Source organism: Micrasema longulum, unplaced genomic scaffold, assembly GCF_059751315.1.
Source record: "Micrasema longulum isolate JH-2025_06_02 unplaced genomic scaffold, ASM5975131v1 h1tg000042l, whole genome shotgun sequence".
Taxonomy (NCBI): Eukaryota; Metazoa; Arthropoda; class Insecta; order Trichoptera; family Brachycentridae; genus Micrasema; species Micrasema longulum.
Genome location: NW_028277249.1, coordinates 472912 through 495236, shown reverse-complemented (window position 1 = coordinate 495236; position 22325 = coordinate 472912).

The following is a 22325-nucleotide window of genomic DNA, read 5'->3' as shown; positions in this document are numbered from 1 at the left end:
TGTAATAATACGAGTAGTAGGTATGTATTTTTATATTTAAATGCGTTTAAATCGCGATAGTCAAATACGCATGAACAAATACTTGAATCAAACGATATATAACATTTTTCTTTGTTTGAATTGCCGAATACTAGATCACCTAATTCGAAAATCCATAAAATGCATCATCCATTTTAAATGAAAATCTCTGACTATAATCTTACTCCACATTTATTAACACACATCACGGGATTTGTCGAAAAGGATTTATTTTAACAAAGCCTATTATTTGAATTAAATAACTGGATCTGACACGTCGGCAACAACTTTAACATGTTTTATCAATTAAAAAAAAAATATCTCTGTACGTGAAATTTAATAGGAATTATCTTTATTTGGTTGTGTAATTTCATTAATAAATATATTTTGTGTAAAATGAACAGTCATTATCTTAAATAGGTCTGCATATCAAATCCAAAAGTGATTTCAAATAAACCAAAAAGAAAATTTATCAACATATTACAACAGAGATGAAGAACTTTTGAGAGAAAGTAATTTGGAAGTCTAGGCATATACAGGGCTTATCACCTGTCATTGGCTGGTTCAAGTGGCCACTTTATACACTGTGCAACATTCACCATTCTGCCCATATTTAAACATCTATTTTCCTTGAATACTTTTATCTGTTGACGTTTGTGAAGTTAGAGAGCTGAAACCTTTATTTATGCGGGCGAGATTCATCTAATTGAATGATTTCACCTACATACAAGGCAACGCCTAAAAATTGAAAATGAAAATTGAATTGAAGAAACATAGATATTTAAATATGGGCATAATGGTTAATGTGACACAGTGTGTAAAGTGGCCACTTAAACTAGCCAATGACAGGTCAAAAGCCCTGTAGATGCATGGACTTCTACATAACCTTCTCTAAAATGCTCTTTATCTCTGTTGTAATATGTGAATCTTAAAAACTCCTCAAGGAGTTGAATCCAGTTCATGTCTACAAAAATTTAGACCTACTCAAAATATTTTAGAAAATTTATAATTAAAAAAAATAAAAAATGTTAAAATTGATCTATTGGATACATTTATTCGCATCACCTGTCCGTTTAGGTCAAAGTTATTTTTTTTCTATTCTATTTTGACAAATATTTGTTGAATTTGTAAGACATTTTGATATTTAGGTATACAAGTACCTAAATGTTCAAAAGTAAAACCACATTATATTTTTAACAGTATATGATTGTTTAGAAGATATTCACATATAATTGTAAATCCAGATTGGTATCAGTGTAAGACGAGTGGAAAGTTTAATAAAGTTGTCAGATAGGAACTTAGGATAACAAACATGAAATGTTTGGAAGCCCAAATAAATTTTATTTAGGCAACCAAAAGAATATTATTCAGATCTTCCTTCTTTAAGCTAACATTCGCATATTGGATGATATAATCTCGATCATGAATTCTAAACACATTAGAACTAAAGCAGCAATAGCTAATACGCATTCTAAATGTAATATTATAAATAAATAACCGAGATTGTTCAAAATTGTTTAGAATAACTTTGAAAAACTATGGTGATTATTTTCGTAACTAATTACGGGGGGTTCGAAATGGATAAAATTGTAAACGTTTTATCCTCATAATAACGGTCTATTCATGATAATAAATTAAATGAAAATAAAAAAAAATCACTATTGATAAAAAAATCTTGATGGTAAATGTACAGTATCATATGTTAATAGAATGCATTATCATAAAATGTGTAGTCAAATAATAAAATGTGATTTAAACAAAAAATACAATTAAGAGTGGAAAACACTGTTTTATAAAATGTCTACAAGTAAAATAAGTATTGCGATGGTTTGTTTTGTAAACATTGAATACAAATCTTAAAGAGGGAAATTTTTTAAACTAATAAAATAAGGAACACCATTAAGGGATCGTGATACGATTCATTTTTTAAGAAAATGTTAACAGCGGAGTGAGAGGAGAAATCTTGTTATCCTAAATTTGAATAAATGTTTCCATAATAAGCTCGATTTCAAGATATTGATACCTAATTTGGCGAAATCTGTAAATATGTAAATATTCACTATAAATATTTTTTTCCTTATTTTCATTTCTAAATGCGAAAATAAAACTTACGTTTTATGTTCAAAACACGATCATGTTTATCTAAAATCTTGTATCAAAACAATCCACCTCAAACAAACAGGGTAGCATATTGTTTGCTCTTAAGATAAACATATTGTGTTGTTATAATAGGTAGTACATTGAATCCTGATATTTTTGAGGGCTGCTGACGTTTATTATTTTGTTTTTGTAATTTGTGGAATTACTTATTGTGTTTTTTATTATTCTGTGATGTTTCTAGATACTCCATTTCCTAAATGATTTAATTACACCAGACATCATGAAGAACCGAGCATTAAACATGATTGAAAATAAACTTATTATTTAGTATTTTAAAAAAAGTCCCGTGTTCGGGTTTTACGAAATTATGTCATCTGAGGAAGCAGTTTAAAAAATAAAAATCATTAAGTAGCCACCTTTCCTATAGCTTAACTTAAGAATTTTCTCATAATTAAAATCAAACTAAACAAGCCAACAAATCAAACATGATTGTGATTGAAAATGACTTGTAAAACTGTTGTTTGAAAATATTGTTAAAAAGCGAAACAATTTACTGATTGTCCATTTTTTCTTCAATAAAAATAATATTTTAAAAAATTTAACTCAAATCAGTGTTCAATTTAAATATTAAGATGTTGTATAAAACAACTATTTATTATTAGGTATTATTTATTATTACTTGCCTGTATCAAAGCAATTAAATGCGGCGCCACGCCTTCTCCATATTGTTATTGAACAAACGATGACAAAACTGCCATATGGACAAATTTCGAGAAAATCAGACGCCTTTAAACTTTTATCGAATGCCACGTCATCAGAAACCTGGCGCTAGATGTCGTCTGTGCATGACTTGCGCAATATCACATCACGATAATTTTCTAAGCATTTCAGTGCCCAGTAGTAAAGATGTCAATTTCATAAAAGTCCGGTTTACATCTTTTTCTACGTAAGCGAATTCTTTCATTTTTTAATAGACCCGTAAAGGTAACAATTGAGGACATAAACTGCTGATAAAACCACATATATATATATTAACTTGAACAATAATGTTCTCTTATATTATAAACTAGCTGTTTTTTGTCGATTTTCCTTCTCATTTATTTTTCAATATATTCACCTTTTTCTCTCTAATTTTATGATTCTAACAGCAATTAAATTATCAAAATTAAATACTTGAATTGTAAAAGAAGCGGGTTTGTTCTGATTCTGAGGGTATTACGAAAGCATTTTTTTACAATATACCTACATATTTTCACAATAAAATTATAAGTCGGAACGGATTAAAAAAAACCTGAATACCTAAGAAGATATTTTTACAAATTCAAACTGCAATTGTGACTCATAAACGTCTTATTTTGCATATTTTTGAGTAATTCGTGAATCCTTTCTTCTTTAAAAAAACATTTCCAAAACGGGTTTTGTTGCTCTATTTTTTTTTATGACTCGGAACCAAAAAAAGTCGAATTGAAGAAAAATGTTATTTTTGTTTTTCTTAAAATTGACAAAATTAGTTTCATGAAAATTTTTCTCATTTTTACGCTACGCAATAATTATTTTACTTCTTTAAACTCAAATGTTTCGGTGCAACTAGCCTTCGCCAATAATTAAAATTAATGAAGGCGTTTTAATGAAATTTTTTTTGTGCTGTATAATATATTAAAATAATTATTGAAAAGTTTAAAAAGGCTGCATTATAAAAAAGCATTTTAAGTGTTTAAACTTTGTCTATTTTTAATCAATGACCAATCAAAAGGTTAAAAGATATCAAGACTACCATACTTTATATGTCTTTATTTAAAAACAATTGTAATTCTTTTTTCTTTTAATTCTAAGTTGTGAGTATTTTGCTAAATTTTATTTTATTTTGGAAACCAACAGTTCTTCATTCGGAACAATTTCACAAAAAAGCAGTTGAAATATTGTATGAACATAGAACCAATAAAAAAACTTTTCATTTTATTATAATTTTTAGCATTGACATATTTACTCATAGACACGTCTTATGAAGTAAAATATTTGTTTAAGTTGTGACACGAAAACGAACACATAATTAGTAAGTTTGCGAATTTATACCAGGGCTGCATTCAACAATCGTACATATTCCACAAAAAAATAGTGGTTACTCGTTTTTGGTACATAAAACAATTTGTATTTTAATCTTAAAAATCGACATTCGTACTTGGTGGATCCAAATCAGATTCTTCCCTTAATTTCCTTATAATTTCGACCTATTTATTTCTTTTCACTGGATTTTGAGGAATAGAAAAATTACACTTACTCATGTTTATTAAATATTAAGAACATATTTCTATCAGTGAAACCCTGTAACTAAGAAAAACATCACGGTTGCGCGCGCTGCTTATTTTGACGTTTACAAAAAGTAATATTTATATCTGAATATTAATTGTTTTGACTTTTGTTAATCAGAAATAAACAACTATTTACAAAAGAAAAGTTAAAAAATACTTTTCACAATATTTATCTAAAAGGTTTTTACGCATTTCACGATACAAGCGGGCGTTTTGGTTTCGATTATGAGTGTCGCGCCTGGCTGAAAGTCGAAGAACGACTAAATACGCACTGGGCACGACTGAGCATTTGAACATGAGTTAAGTGACATCATTTTTGAGAGTTCAGTGCATCTCTAGCATGCGCGGTCCGTTCATAGAACAGATAGAACTATTTTTTCCCTTTATTTTACCGCAAAAACATTTTTTAAATCATAATGAAAATGGATGCATGGATGGATGTTTGGAAATATGGATGTTCAAACATAGGCAAAATGGTGAATGTTACACAGTGTGTAAAGTGGCCATTTAAACCAACCGACAGGTCATAAGCTCTGTAAATGCCTAGACTTCCATATTCCCTTATTTAAGGTATTCTCCATCCCTGTTGTAATTTGTTAATCTTAAATACTCCCGGGGGGGTGAAATCCAGTCTTATGTCTATGAACATTTGGACAAACTCAAATATTGAAATGAATAAATTATTTTTAAAAAAGTGCAAAATTGTTTATTATAATGAATAAATAAATGTATTAATTTGTCGTTAAATGCAACAATCTGTGACGGAATCGACAAATAATCTAACCAAATTTTTAAATGTAACAAGAGCAATGCGCAATCATTTCTTGCGACGGGCAAGAACCAAAAACTAATTGCGCCTGTGGTCTTAAAAATCTAAGCTCATCTTAAAATAAGCAACAAATTCAAACAGTTCCATAGAGGGGTGTTGGTTTTAAAAGTCAGCGCCTGCGCAGTCCAAATTTTAAGAGACCTCAGGAACTTTTTACAAATTAAGGGCTAGAATCGCTTGACCCAACCGAATTTTAACTATTAAAGCTAAATAAAACTCTACCGCAGTATCATAAGAACACTAAATTGCTTAAATTGGAAGTTTGGTATTTGTTTTTTCTACACTGTTTTGAAAAAAATATAATTACATAAACCGATTACGCTATTAGTAAAATTAAAAATCAATATGGAAGACGTGGCAAATATATATCCAAATCCAAATAATGTATGTAATTGTCACAACTAACCCTTAGTCCCATGGATTTGGGACTTGTGACTCAATACATTAATTAAACAAATAAACCTGTTTTTAGTAAATGAATAAAAAAAGATAAACGAAAATATATTTTTTATATGTAAAACAAATATTTGTGTTTTTATGATTTACCCAAATATTTGGGGTCATTTTTTTTGTATGTATTTATATATTGCTTTTCTAACGAAAAATCTCACCGCACGCCCCTGATATCTAGGTGTATTAATATGTCTATATTTGTAAGTATTAAAGTAAGAAAATATAGATAATCAATCAAATCAAAATAAATATAAACATACAGGTACAGGGTTGCACATAGGATAAGGAAGGCGAGGGTTAAAAAATATTCAAATTTAGTGTTGTTGTTGAACCTATCATTCTGCATTTTTAATGTTAACATAAGTGCTTTTGGTGTTACTATACATAATTAATATTTCATAAGCATTATATGCAGAAACATATATATGTGCACATATGTTATTAAATTTTAATTAAATAAACGACAAACAACGTTTGCACAATTCTAATATTCACGAGAAGATCAAACTATATCGAGGTTATGTAATACCCAAAAGTTCGATTGCGATTTAAACCCATAAATTCTCTTTTCGCTATAAAAGTTACAAAACAGATTTATATCAGAATATTAACATTGCAAACCGGGTTGATCTATACACACCAGCGCAATTGCAACAGTGATGGGAATAAAACTACAAAAATAAGTTTCCAAATTCAGAATGTATTAACTTTTGTATAAATTTGAAATAAATACTTTTAAGTTAACTCAATAACTTAATTGAAATAAACAACTCAATTCAAAACGTGTGTTCAAACAAATATTATTTACTGATGCAAAATAAAAAAAATTAAAAATAAATTTAAAAAATGGATAAATATTTAAAGCATGTGGTCTAGAATTTCAACGAATGTTAGTTAATATTTGAAAATAATCACCTATCAACATTCGTATATCCATCGGATGCAATGACTATGGAACAACTTCCAAAAGTATATTATGGTACTTATACCTGATAGGGAACAATGGCTGCCCGACAGCTCCTTGCCCTACAGGGAAGGAGACATTGTGTGGTACACCGATGCCTCCAAGAAATATGGATAAACAGGTGCTGGGGTATACGGAGTTAGACCCGCAAAAAGATTCTCTACTAGCCTAGGGCTCTATCCTACTGTCTTCCAAGTGAAACTATATGCCATCTATGCCTGCGCACATGGAAATTTGCGCAGATAATACAAAAACAAGAAAATTTATGTTCCCTCAGACAGTCAGGCTGTTCTAAATGCACTGAACTCTGTCAAGATCAATACTAAATGAACCTTGGAGTGCCTATGGGCGCTTAATTGTTTCGGTGAGTAAAACAATTTGACTTTAATTTGGGTAGTTGGACACTCAAACGTTGACGGTAACGAAGCAGCTGATAAACGGGCAATAACCCGTCACGATAGATCTTCACAGGTTGCAGTGACGTCACAAGTTTTCATAGTACTGACCCCCACCACTAAGAATAAGAATATATACCGGTTTCGAGGTCCCGTTTTTTCATCAGAACATTAATAACACTAACCATAGTAGTTTCACAAAAATATATAAGGACATAAAAAAGTCAATGAGTGGTTTTATACAAACATTCGCTAACATTCATAGAATATGACAAAACTAAAACTTGAAGAAAGCAAACTTTTACTATAATGTGTTGAGCTTCTACATCATAACGATTTTATGAAGATGCCCATATTAATCAATTATAGATAATCTCATAAACGCACAATGAAAAATGATCGATGTTGAATAAAGTCATTGACTTTACCAGCCAACCACAGATCATAATATGTCTTGGCTAGATATATTTCGTCCACAAATATGCAATCCGTCACCGTTGAAAGCGTGCTGGAAGGATAATCCGGCGCTGTCTACAAATATTCTACCATGCTTCAAATAAAAAAAACAATGAATATAAAATATATTTTCTAAGTGGAGGACATCCAAAAACACGAGTAATTATTTACAAACAGCAGTCACTCACTGCACACTGAGCAAATTTTGTCGTACTGGGCAAAGTTTTCCAAGTTGACGTTACATTTTTTTCGAAACGTGCAAGGGGGTATAAACTTTATTTCACTCATAAATTTTGTTAAAAGTTTATTTTTGAGTAAATATGTTTAAATTACAGCAATAAATATCTCTTTATATACGATCGCAAAACTTTTGAAATAAGACGAGAGAAGAAAATAAGTCTTATATAATTTGAGACTTTGAACATTGCCCATAAATCAGCTATCAAATTCAGATCACCCTCGAAAACCTATTTCACTCAAATAAATCACAGTATACGCGAACTTTGGACCAATCTAATGATTCTCGGGGGGAATTTCAACATATAATAATACCAATGCATAAATAAGAGAAATGAAGCATTCCACCCTGTAGGTAAAGCTTGTACGAATATTAAAGCTTCAACCACGACTCCTTTTCCAAAAATAATCTTACATTGACAAATTTGGAATGTTTTAGTTTCAAAACGGTAAATAGCAATAGAAATAATATTCAACTCTTCCGCGCCTAAGTCCCTTCTTTGGTTCTCCAGGTAGAATATTTGTTTTTATACTTTTTTCTTTTTTAATTTTTACGTTTGTGGCACTACCTATTCATGATAATAACATAAATAAAAACAACATTGTTTTGGACCATTTATTTTTTATTTTTTCTACCAACCGGTTTTAAAGCTAAACAAGATTCTTTATCAAGGTATACTTAACTAATAGCGTAACTTTTCAGCACAAAGAATACCGTTTTGAGTTTAAAATATAACCGGAATCCTGGATAAGACATTTCGACTCGAGTTTTAAGTAAAAGTCATGAAAAAGAAAATTGAGTGGGGATAAGTCGCCTTGTAGTGCAGCTGTTGGTGCATTTGCCTACGATTTTTGAGGACCCGGATTCGATTACTGGCAGGATTGACGTTAATTATTTGTTTTAATTGTGGTTATCTATATTTTACCATTGGCTCTGTTTCGCTGTTCCTGGACAGGCACCTACCTGAAGCGTAAGACTGATCACCTTACCTTCTATGTAACAATAAGTTATTTAGATTGGCTGTGATTGGAGTGCAATGCAGTGCCCTTTACACCACTGGGTGTGGATAGGCAAGTGATAATGATGAGAAAGTAATACTTTATAAGCATTACCTACAAATTTAATGCTGAGACGGAGAAAGACTGGGCATGACCAAATTCAACAAATACTTGAATATGTACAAGTATTAAATCGGAATAGTCGTCGTGCATGCATGAGAAAATGTGTGCATGTAGAAGACGGTATGTATGCTAATACAGATAAAAGTGGCATTCTATCATCTCTTACTACCTTTGCATAGAAATGGCGTGATGCTTTGTTTATTTTTGATTAATTTTTTTGTAAATATTTAAAAAAACAAATATTTTACTGGGATTAGTGTTTTTATTTTACTACATCGTTTTTTATGATTGAAATTTTTTTGTGTTTATTTTCTTATAAAGTGACGTTTTTCCTTTTAAGACAATATTTTTGAAAATATTCGCAATTTTGTTCTTATAAATTTAGTGTTTTTGATTTAAGGTTTTTACAAATATTCCATCTGGAGCATTGATTGTATTGTTGTATCTAGAAGAATCCATGAGCTTTACTTACAAACCTTGTATACAATTATGCCTTGGCACAAAGATAGAACTTTCTACCACTTTGCTTAGCATTAGTTTCCCCTTAGTTTATAAGTATGCCTTTATCATATTTGGCTTTATTTTTAGACCACTTCCGGCTAGGAGGCCCTATTCACAGTTGTAAATTATAGCACAACACCGAGACTTTTTTTTTTTGTGATCTTATCAGGAATCAAACACAGAACAAAAGCGTTAGCTATAACATCACGATAGCCCCTCAATAAATAAATTATCCATTGTTTAGCACCGTTGGATTGTTTGATCATTAAACTCAACAGTAAATTCCATAATAAGTATCTTTAAAATGTATCCAATACGTAACACGGATTGTCTTTTTTTATAGATTTCATAAAAACGTGTACTTCATTACATCGATTGCATCGGTTTTTAAAGATTTCGTTTAAAAAAATTACAAGATCTGCGATTATCAGGACCTTTATAAATCAAATTCCAGTAGGATATTTTGAAGACAGTTTTTTTTATTTCTGGTACATTAACTATAGCTTAATTTAATATTTTAGATTTTAAAAAATACTACAATAACACAAAAAATAAGTAGTTAAATTTTGAAGTTATTTCCTCTACGTTAACTAAATTTGACGTCAGTGTAATTTTCCAAGGAGAAACCTTGACGGTAAAGTTTATGCCAGCAAACCAAAAACTATATCTTAATTTTAAGAAGTTTTCGAACTGACAGTATGGCAGAATTAACAGCGAACTTAAATGAGACGTAAGTGATGTGCGCACTTTTTTTGATTTATTAAATTTATTGTGATTACGCTTTAATTAATTAAAGAAATAAAAGACGAGGAACACTAATATTAACAAAATTGAAACAACCAATTAACCATTGACTTGTTTCATCGCGTTCGCGAAACCTAAGAGATATTCTTCTTCTTCTAGTGCTTTGCCGGGTCCCCCGACGTTGGCGATCACTACAGCGAAACCATATGTATCTGTCTTGAGCTAATTTTAAATTTCACACCCAGGACAGCTGCTTATTGATGTACTCGCCGAAGTGATCCTGGGAAAATATGACCAGAGTGGTTTAACGTTGCCTTCTCTGGTGGATTTTCTGTCGGGGTTACCTCCCCTTAGCTGGTTGGTTTTGGTTTTGAGGCGCCAAAAACTCGCCTTGAATCCTATCGTTATCTGCTATGATCACACCGTTATGAGTGTGATTTCATTGCCTGGGGTTCACAACGTGGACGCTAATGAGTTGGACTAGTCAGTATTGTTGCCGTTGGAATGCAACTAGGCGTTTGCAACATTTTATATAATCACATCATCGAGCAAGATGTGACTCACTGCGACCCTACTGACAGTTCGAACCCAATTCGAATTAAAGAGATATTATAAAATCAAATGTATTTATTCATTAACAGTCACGTAAAAAAAAATCAAAACTAATTTTATCTGACGGACTTTTTTTCAAAAGTGTTAATGGATATATTTGATTTATTGCACTTTTTGCATAGTACACCCTCTCTACTGGGTAAATATTAGAGTATTAACAATCTTCTTTTTATGAGTTTAATTACCTTAAAATGAGTACCCATTATACTGCATTTACTGATTATGTATTTTAAAATACATTTATTTTCAGATATCTTAATTAACAATCATCGGGTTCACCGTGATAGAAAAATAAATAACTTGATAAGCTCGCCAATGTATAAATAACATGATGTACAAAAAGTTGAATAAAAAAATTAAAGGAAAAGCCACATAACGGTATTTAATAAATGTAGCAAGTCCTATGCCTATAAGCCATCCGTATTTTCATGCACATGGATTTTGACAGGTCCGTCTGCAAGTAATTGTTAGATTTGATCATACCACGCCTTTATCGGTTTCCTGGATTTTTGGATCCATTAATATTCGCCTTGCAAATCATTTTAGCCGTTCTTTCGCTGCCTATTCGCGCTACATGTCCAAACCAACGTAGAATTTCTTTTTTATTTTATCGATAATGCTTATTTACCATGTAAAATTAAAAGCATTATCAATAAACTAACCTTGTTTCGTATGCAATTTTTTATTTATTTTGGAATTTCTAAAATATTTTATTATTCAAAATAATTGTATGTTCACAGAAATGCATTCATAAAATCGTTGCTACTATATTTTTTTATATTGTTACATAGACGATACTTCTTTTTTTTCTATTATAATTTACTTTCATATTTTTTTGAAATGTTACAACTATAACATAAATCCACATTAGTGCACTTTGTTTGATTTTATTGTAAAATATACAAATTTGGATAACAAACGTTAGTATTTTTAGATCAATTACGTTTCGAAAAATGTAGCTCGGATTTGAATAATATTTTTTAATTGGTTCTTACTGTTTCCTCAACACTATCAATATCGGATTTCGATTCAATAAACATTTTGAATTTCCCAATATAAATTTAATTCTACAGCTCAGACCAAATCCAATCTAAGGCATCATTAATTATAACAACTTTTAATTGAGATAATTTATAACAGTCGTTATAATAGTTAATTTGTTATCAGTTGTTGGACATAAAATTTGTGTGTTCTTGAAGGATGTCATTGTGAAATAACAATATATAGTGGCTATTTAATAGGTATTGAAAAATAAAATTAGTTTTTTCAATTACTTACCCAGATTTTTTTAAAATCGGAGACACTTCGTTACGGTAGAAAGCGAGGGTTATTTTTTTTTCCACAGTAAAATTCATATTTTATTTTCAGAAAACATGAAAAAAGGATACTTACCATCTTTTTTATATTAAAAAAGATATTTTGTACAGTTCTAAACGAGAATGTAAAGGTGTTGTTCACTTTCAAAACAAAATGAAAAATATGTTGAGTAGGTATGTCCAAATAATTATAGACAAGACTGGATTCAGCCCCCTAGTAAAAAAGGGGCAAACGTTTCCATAGATTGCTCTAGAATGATGAATGTTACTGTGTTTTTATGTGGTCACTTAATCCAGCTAATGACGCTCCTCTAAATTCGAAAACTTCTATCTTCCATTATCAAAAATGTTTTTCATCTCTAATGTTATGGAAATATTTTTTAGTGAAGAGTATTAATCTAAATTTATAAGAAATTTACAAAATATATTTTTAAAAAAGACGGAAATTGTGACAGAGCAAATTCAACATTGGCCCTCTGATATGTAAGCCCGCAACAGTAACACGCGACCGCAATTTGTTTTTGCGATGTAATTTAGTTTGTTTTGTTTTACTGTACCTCAAAAAATAAGGTATTTGTATTTTTGTACTAAATAACAATATGTGAAAAATTAAAAATGATGGTTTTGATTAAACGTTTACATATTTCTATAAATAACATTTTTACAATGAAATATTTCAATATTTAAAAGCTCCATTACTCAAAATCCCAATGCCATAATCTGACATAATTAATCATGAAACAATTTCTACTTAACACGTGACGTCTAAAGCGTAATAAATTGGTCAGTGTTTTTACACAAAATATTAATTATCATAAGTAACCCAAGATTAAACGTTTATCTTATAATCAATTAGAAATATACAAAAGTTCTTATTCAATTGAATCTTCTGAAAATTTCGAGTTCCCCTCCTGAAATTCTACGACCCCGAGAGGGTGGCTTGTTACTTGTACCTATATACAATGTAGGCAAACGTATATTTCTCAGAATCTGGCGATAGAACACGTTGGCGTCAGAGCAAAGAATACGCCCTTCTAATTAAGATCAATGGACTATATTACTGGCTTTTGATGCGAATTTTAGATTTGTTCAAGTTTAAAGGGTCCAAACATGACCAATAAAATACAAGAGAAGAAAAAAAAATATGAAAGATAATTGTTTTAAATGTGTCCTTCTACTTATATTTATTCACATCTATAAGTGAATACCAAATTTATGCTTCAACGGCAGAATATCAGAAATATTTTTTGGCTGTAAGGCTGATCAGTTCAAATATTCAAACAATCTCGCGGCAATCGTAGCAGGATTTTAACTAAAAACCGTATTAACTTATCGTGGTATTACTCAATATGCTTTACCACCATGGTCTGTATAACAATATAATTATAACAACGTGGAATAAGTTAAGGTTCACCCATAACAATTCATAAAGGCAGTTGTTTGGACTGCCTAGGTATCGCAGTGCCTCCGAAATGTTTATGGTTGGACGGGTAAACTGCTTCTCTGCCCTATTTCACCAATGAGCCTGGAGCCTACGGCAACGCCTTAAAAGTTCCAACAATACGCTTCTCCAAGCCACTTCAGGGTGGGTCTTTTCACTCCTGTACAAACTGTTTCTACAAGTGTTGAAACCGTGACGTATTAAACTTGATTTTTTTTTATTACAGCATTAAAAAACATTTTTATTTCTATAAAATAATATGGAAATAAATAAGAATATGTACATTACATTAAAAAAATGTTCCCAAATAATTAAATATTAAAAAAATACAGATATATTTATTAGCGGACCCTAAAGACGTTGTCGTGCCCGAACGTTGGCTTTCTTACTATTAGCTTGGAAAAATACTTTTCATAATATAATAATAAGTAGGTACCTAGGTACTTGTTTGTTATTGTATTTCAAAGCACAAGGTTGTTATTATTTAAATAATAAATTTAAGTAGGTATCTAGTTACTTGTTTATGGTTGAATTCCAAAACATAAAATAAATTATTTTTTCAAATATGGCATTCTTTTTGCAAACATCAAACTCTGTTCGTCTCACCAACAAAGAGGTGTATTTATATAATAAAACGATTTTTTTAAATGTATTGAATTTAATAAATGTTTTTCTTTTCTTTTATAATATTAAGTTCACAGATTGTTTGAATGTTTTTATTTTCTTCTTTAATATTAAGTTCACAGATTGTTTAAATGTTTTCTTTCCTTTTTTAATATTAAGTTCATAGATTGTTAAAATTTGTTAAAATTTTTATTGTTTAAATGTATACTATGTATTGTTACAAGAAATGTACTATTTTTTTATGTACCGTCCCAAATGAGTTTTCTCGTACAACTCCTGGGAATATAATATCATGATATTCATGTCTTATATGTTTTATTAATAAATAAAAAAAATAAAAAATAAAAAATATTATTTTAGTCTTAACAAAAATCCAATAAAAAAAATGGGTAGAAATCATATGGAATTAAGGGAAAGAATCTGATTGAGATCTACAAAAAACAAATGCTGTTTGTTAACATTCAAAAACAAACTTTTTTATACACAAAAAAACAATATATTTTCATTTTTTTGCAAATGCATTCTCCTCGAATGCAACCCTGGTAGATCGCTAAATAAAAAATTTATGCTCCTAACTTATTTTTTACATATTCGATGAAGGAGTTAATATCTACGAACACGCACAGCGCAAAGATCTGTATTTCTCTGAAAACCGCACACGTACAGAGGAATTACATATATATAAAGAAGATATATATCGACGATGGAAAGGAAAAGGTTTCCGGGAGTCTCAAAATCTTCTTGAATTCCAAACTGCGATTAATCTCGTTGTATCAAATATCGAACGTGAATATTTTGCAGTCGTCATCAACAAAGTTTGAGGTTAAGTCATGCAGCATTTTTCAGTTGAGCAACGCATAGAAATTGTGAAAGTTCACTTCCGAAATAGTCAGGAATTTACAGAGACGGCTCGAATATATCGCACATTAATTTGATAATTCAATAAATTTGAAACTTTTAGCTCCATTCAAGATGAAAAACAAGTGACCGTCCTCATACGAGTCAATTGCTTGAAAACATTGCGGTAGTTAGAGAAAGTGTAGACAAACTCCCATCTACCCCCATTCGTCATCGTTGTCAACAATTAAACGTCTCCGGAAGCTCTTTGCAACAAATTTTGACTGATGACCTACACATGCACGCTTACAAAATTCAATTAACATAAAAATCTTAACCAACAGACCACGCGCGGTGCCAAACATTTGTCAATTAGATAATGTAGGATCAATAAGTCAACGTGGATTTTTCCAAAAATATCCTTTTTAGCTATGAGGCGCACTTCCAACATTATGGGTACGTCAATAAACAGAACTGGCAAATGTAGAGGACAGAAAACCCAGGAGTGATCCATCAGTAGCATATGCACCCACCGCGTGGTGTGGATTTTGGACTGGCGCGGCGAAATCGTTGGCCCGTATTGTTTTGAGAATGCAACTGGTAATGCAGTATTGTCTTCATTATCGCGACATAATGACTGACGTTTCGTGGCTGGTGTTGGATAATACAGATGTTGATAACATTTGGTTTCAACAAGATGGTGCAACCTACCACACTGCGGCAAAAACAATGCAGTTATTGTAGAAGAAATTTCCAAAGCGAGTTATCTCGCGGAGGGGAGAAGTTAACTGGCCACCAGGATCGTGTGATTTGAGACCTCTGGACTTTTTTCTTTGGGAGTTTCTGAAAGAAATAGTGTATGCAAATAATACACAGACAATTCCATAGCTCAAAACGGAAATTCAACAAATTATGACAAAATGAATCCACAATTATGTCAAAATGTGATCGAAAATTTTGTAAAAAGGGTGAACGTTTGCCAACAAAGCCAAGGCGGGCATTTGTTGGATGTTGTGTTTCACACGTAACCTCCCTGTCCAAATTTTACATTAAAAAGAAAACACCCTCAAAGTTCAACTGCAGTATGTATTTTAATAAGAAACTTATATTTAACCAGGGTTTTGAGACCACCTTTATATATATTTTTTAATTAAGGAACGTTTTTTGTTTATTTATTTATATTAACATTGGTTATTTATGTATTTTTAAATAAAACTAAACTATGTTTTTTTTAATGTCATTATGGTAATATTGGCTCTCCACTATTTATCATTTAAAGTTATAATATTACTAAATAATACTATCATTATAAAGTTGACATATTAAGACGGGTAGTGTCCCGAACGAGTAGAGATCCAAGGTTTGTCCGCAGGACCACAATCTTTCAACACAGTTATTAACAACGAACGTAAAATTGAAATGTCAAAGGTTATTTTAATGAAGCTTCATTTTCTTCAAATGCGCATTACATTTTTTATTTTACGCGATAAAACCAATGACGTGTAATTAAATCGACACGTTACTAGCGCGAAGAAAATGAGAGCTTTTCGTGCCTACATTACATAATAGATTTTTATCGTGATCAGATGTGATGCTACAGAATACGGGTATTATTTTTGGCTCTACTTGACCGAGTTTTTCCAAGGTATGCCTTACTATAACAGTATAGAGACTAGAAGAAATGTGTATTTGACTGCACATTTTTATCGATTGTTGCGCAGTGTGGTCGATAATTCTGAGATTAAAATGAGCATCGGTTGGTGTATTCCTAATACTTTGCCTAAGACAGTGACAGCATATATTGTTTCATATTCCAATTTCCAAACAGGACCAACCTGGCGATGTTTATGCCTGTTGGAATGGCTACCGCTATGCTGAACAACATCGCTCTGGATGTTGATCTGTTCCATGTATCCATAGGGGTTTTCCGAAGCAGAATGCTCCTACTTGTTTGACAAGAGTAACTTTTATGAATTTTTTTCTTTTATAATATGTACGTCTTGAATTTTGCTTTGCAATGCATTTTATTTTAAATCAACGAATTAAATTGAAGAAATATGCTTTAATTGCACTGCTGCTGTAAAAACATATATATCATTTAATACGTAAATAAACTCCAGTTTATGGAATAAGGAAACTAAGTGTATTTTGGAGACGTTTTTAAAAATTTTGAGAGCTTGAGCTAGTGTCGTATGATGTGGTAACGAATAATATAATATAAACTTAAGCAATTTGCTCAATTCAGTTTTATAAGAATATCTCTTTTTTGGAATTTTTGTGGATAACCTAATATTTGCTACGTCTTAAATGTATTTAATTTGAGTAAAAATTAACTGCTATAAGACACTTTTCTTCTAAATTAACCAATAATTGAGTGTTGTGATAGATTTGCGGCTTACGGGGAGCCAACTCACGAATCAGGAAAACTTACCAAAAAGCACTCGTGATGTCAGGCGCATATTAATTTAAAAAATACAAAACTTTAATAAACCATTGCAATGATGAAACGAAATAAAATAAAATATTCATTTTTCGGCTTTGTTTGATAGTCAGATAAAAAAATATCGAAAGGACTACTGAACTTCCTAATTTACGAACTTTTAAAAAATATTATTTCGAAAAAAGTTAAAAGTCAGCAGTATCTATAAAAAAACAAACCAATCACTTACCTTCTCGTGAATATTTTGTGATAGATTTAACCAACGTTTAACGTTTTATAAAACCGGAATATCTTTCTATGTTAATGAAAAAGTATTTCTCAAACAAAAGATACAATAATTAGAACATTTAAAATGGGGATGTAGACCCAACTTACATTAAACAATTTTACAATATGCTTTAGTTAAAAAAAACTTGACAGTAAAATGTAATTTTAACTTTTGTTTCTTTTGAAATGAAATAAATTTATGTTGATAACAAAAAAAAGATTTTTTGTTCTTGTGTTTGCGTTTGGATGAACAGTAGAAGTTTGTAATTTATTATTCTAATAATTATTTGATGTAATACTGACTATGTCTTAGACTCACGAATCAGAGGTCGAAGGATCGAATCCCGCATTGTCACAGGGTAATTTCCATTTTCCGGTAGTTTGTCCAACACACACTGCACACCGAATCTGAGGACTTAAGTTTTATTAGCGATGCAGACAAACAAAAAAAAAGTTTTTTGTCGAACGAGAAAATTTGCTCGAAGGGGCTCTCTGTAATCTAGTAGCCTTGGCATCTTTCCGAAAAGAAGTGCATGGGGGATCCTACCCAGCTGGTGGTTGACAGTAAAGAACGATGGTGAGGGTTGATGTGTATTTATTATGTGTTTAATACACAGGGTAACAGAGAGAGTAACACGAAGATGTTTTACATTGATTATTGATTCATTGAGCACTGAACTGAACTACATATTGAAACTCACTGTATGAACTGCATATTGAAACTGAGGATGCTATCACTTATACATTGCCCAGTGTTCTTTTTATTTCCTGATGGGATTTTGAGGTCGTATACTAATTCCGTGTCTCTCGGTGCGAAAAAGTGTTTGATGATGATGATGATAATGATGATGTAGCCATTGGAAACACTCGTCTAGAGTTCTTGTTCTATTTCTCATACAGAAATGTATTCTTCATTTTGTCCGGACACGTAAAATAGCATTCTATATTTGCACTCTCATTTACCTGGATTCATCTCATTACCATTTTTCATTTACCATTTACCATTTACCATTTACCATTTACCATTTACCATTTACCATTTACCATTTACCATTTACCATTTACCATTTACCATTTACCATTTACCATTTACCATTTACCATTTACCATTTACCATTTACCATTTACCATTTACCATTTACCATTTACCATTTACCATTTACCATTTACCATTTACCATTTACCATTTACCATTGACTATTTACCATTTAACATTTACCATTTACTTTTGACCATTTACTATTGACCATTTCATTGATTTTATCGTCGGCCTCGTGGTGTAATGGTTAGCGCGTTAGCCATGCAATAGGTCTCGGGTTCGATTCCCGACATGGTTGATGTGAACCATTTATTTAAAAGGATGTTTTCACACTAGAATATTTCATAGCCCCTGGACTGGTACCTGAAGCGTATGACTGATTAACTTACCTTCATGTAACAAAAAAAAGGATCAAGATAAGCTGCGATTGGTGTACCAATGCAGTGCCCTATGCACCATTGGGCGCGGAAAGGGAACGATGCGATGATGATTGACCATTTACCATTTTACTATATACCATTTTCCATTTATCATTTACCATATATTATTTACCATTTCACTCTCATTTACCTGCATTTGTCCTGGATGCGGAATATAAGAGTAGCACAGAACCGAGATGCTTTCGCTGCAGTGTTCTCTATCGGCGGAGGGACCTAATAAGGCATTGCAAAAAAATAATTTCAGAGTGTTTCAATACTTTGAAAACAAATTCAAATTTTAGTTCATAGTGACTATTTTTTTGGAAGTCTAGACCCTATTTATTAAATTTAAATCTGAAATAATTTGACAGTTTATGACATATACACGGAAATCAAATAAATCAACGTCTTACAGCTACAAAGCGAACAGACAAATGGAATTTTAAATAATAAATATTCAGGGAGTAGTAAAGTTTGTAAAGTGTTCAAAATAAAAGGTGAACAAAAGATCACTATATAAATAAAACACTAATTTTAAATACTCCGAAATAAGGGGTTTAAGGATACAGACAATATAATAGTCGCAAGCATACCATGACTCTCGGAGTGCTACAGAAACTCTAAAACTGCTGTGTCGGATAATCTCAAGCACCCGGAGTTTGGATGGTGTTTTAGTTTTTTAACCGATTTAATGCAAAAGCACTATTTTTTTACGGGTTTTTTAGTTTCGTGTTGATCGATTTTAGGTAAAGTAAGTAGGAGCTCTGTGGTCATTAAGTATGGGTGCAGCTGGCGTTCACTGGGCTACTCATAATGGCAACTTCCTGTGCAAATCGCCGACTAAAACTTTGTGATTAATGGTTGTGAAAGCTAATCCGGTATGAGGATTGGTCAGGACACAAACGACGCTAGTAAATGATAGTAAAAAATAATAAAAGTAGTCCAGAAATTTCCAATTATACATTTTTCTAATACTTAGTAATTGTTAACGTCCGTTCAAATTAAATTAAATAAAACCTGTCATTAAGAATGTTTCTCCTCATTAAATTATAAAAAGTTTTCTGGAAATATGATAACGTATTTTGAATCGCCAAATTAAATAACTAAATTAAAAATTCTTTTTTTACTATTAATAACTACTTAATAATACTATATTATAGAGAAAGTACAAAATACAAAAAATATGTTTTTACATATGAGTGGTACAGGATACAATGGATTAATGTCAAGAAATTAAGTTTTGAGATATAACGTTTTTAAGTTGAAGGTATATTTATTCAAAAAAATAATAAAGTTTTTTACAAGTAACCAAATGTATGTACAATGAAATAAATTTATAAATATGAAGAAACATGCTTAACGTAAATAGCCTAAACTGTTTTAGATCATGTAAATGGTTTTCATTAATTCTTAATTATCGCTTTATTTTCAGAATTTATATGGCATCGGCCCTTTATCCTCTATGTGCATTTTTTTTTCTTCTTTAGATATCTTGTAAAAAACTGCCTTAATGTCAAAATTCACTAAAGAAAAATGATGTCAGACGCCATTATTAGTTTAAAACACAAAAAATCACATATATCCTTTATACTCCGTACACTTCATATACTTTTTCCGAGTTATTATAGATTTATTTTCTGCACCACAACGGGCCAGAAGAATTTATTAAAGTGGTGAATAACAAACAGCACAGAACGTTCAGGCTTGAGAAAAATTACATTCAATTTTTGTGTTTTCGTTGGAAATCGAACCCAGAACCTTCTGCAAGTAAGCGTCTTAACCACTAAACTGAGATCGTCATTTGAACACTATAAGTTTTTTGTGTATATGTATTCTCAACACAGTACTTTTAGTCCCATGGAGTTGGGACTTATGTCTCAAATAATTTGTAATAAACTGCCTTTAAGTAAATAAATACATAAATATGCCTGGCCGCATGGATGTGTGTAGCCGCATGGATGTGTGTGTGTTGGTTGCCTAATTTCTTTGACCATAGGACTGTAAAACGAGGTCTGCCTTTTCGCGATACGCGTGTTCGTAAAAAAATGGGGAACGTTTCACTTTACGTAAACTATTTGACGTTACGTTTTAAGAGTCAATCCCGGAATAAATGAAAAGGATAAGGACTAACAATTTCCTCCATTTGGCACTGGTCCAGAACACCACTGTTTTCGATTGAATAAAATCATTTTTACGTTTCGTTTAAATTTGCGCGGCATGCGATGTTCGAAAAATGTCACGCTCGCGGTCCTACGTTTCGTAGAGTGTTGCTCCAGTTGCTTTTTTGACTAGCTGTCATGGAGGATGTACGTTGGGATTCAAAACAAGAGCTTCCGGAATCAATGGCTTGGCACTTAAACAAAAATATAAATGAATCCGAAACAGTGTGTGTGAAGGCATATGAATTCTTAATATATTTATTGAAAAAATATATTTTTTCGTGTATTTTTCATTAAAATAAATAAGGTGTTGTGAGCGCAATGTAAAGACTTGGTGACAAAAGAAAAAATTGTAATCAAAATACGTTAAAAAATACACATTATTATAATTTAAAATTGAAATTTTCATTATTCGTTTTTAGGAAATAAAATACAAAAGAATAAAAGTTTCCACGAGGTTTGACCCAATTCCGATAGGTAAAGCATTAAATCTGAATAAAGTTATTTTGACGGAATTTTCCCTCCTTGGTAATAAAGCATAGAAGAAAAATGATTTTTTTGGTAGCAGGTTTAGAAATCAGGATAATTATCTCTGATCTAACAATGCTAAAGACACGTGAAGATTGTCACGAAAACAATGGTTATTAAATGTTGATAGATGAAAAGGCGTGACAATGGGATGGGAGAGATCATTCATATTATTAAGAGAATCTTTGCAGTAGTTTTTTTTCGATTCTACGTTATTAAAAGTTAAAAAAGCGTAAGTAACCACTATTCTTAAAAAAAAATGCATATCGCAACTGCACTGCCTTCATCAAATATGAAATTGTTTTTGGTCTAAAAGAAATAAATTTTTAATTTATAACATAGCATTATGTTGGCAAATTTTCTTTATTATTTATTCTTAATAACTTAAAATGAAATTAATTACAATGACGTATAACAAATTGGCACGTTATTCATATACAAGCTACATCTAAGATTTATAAAAAACATTGCAATAGCCTCAAGAATTCGAATATATACAGGTAATCATTAAGATA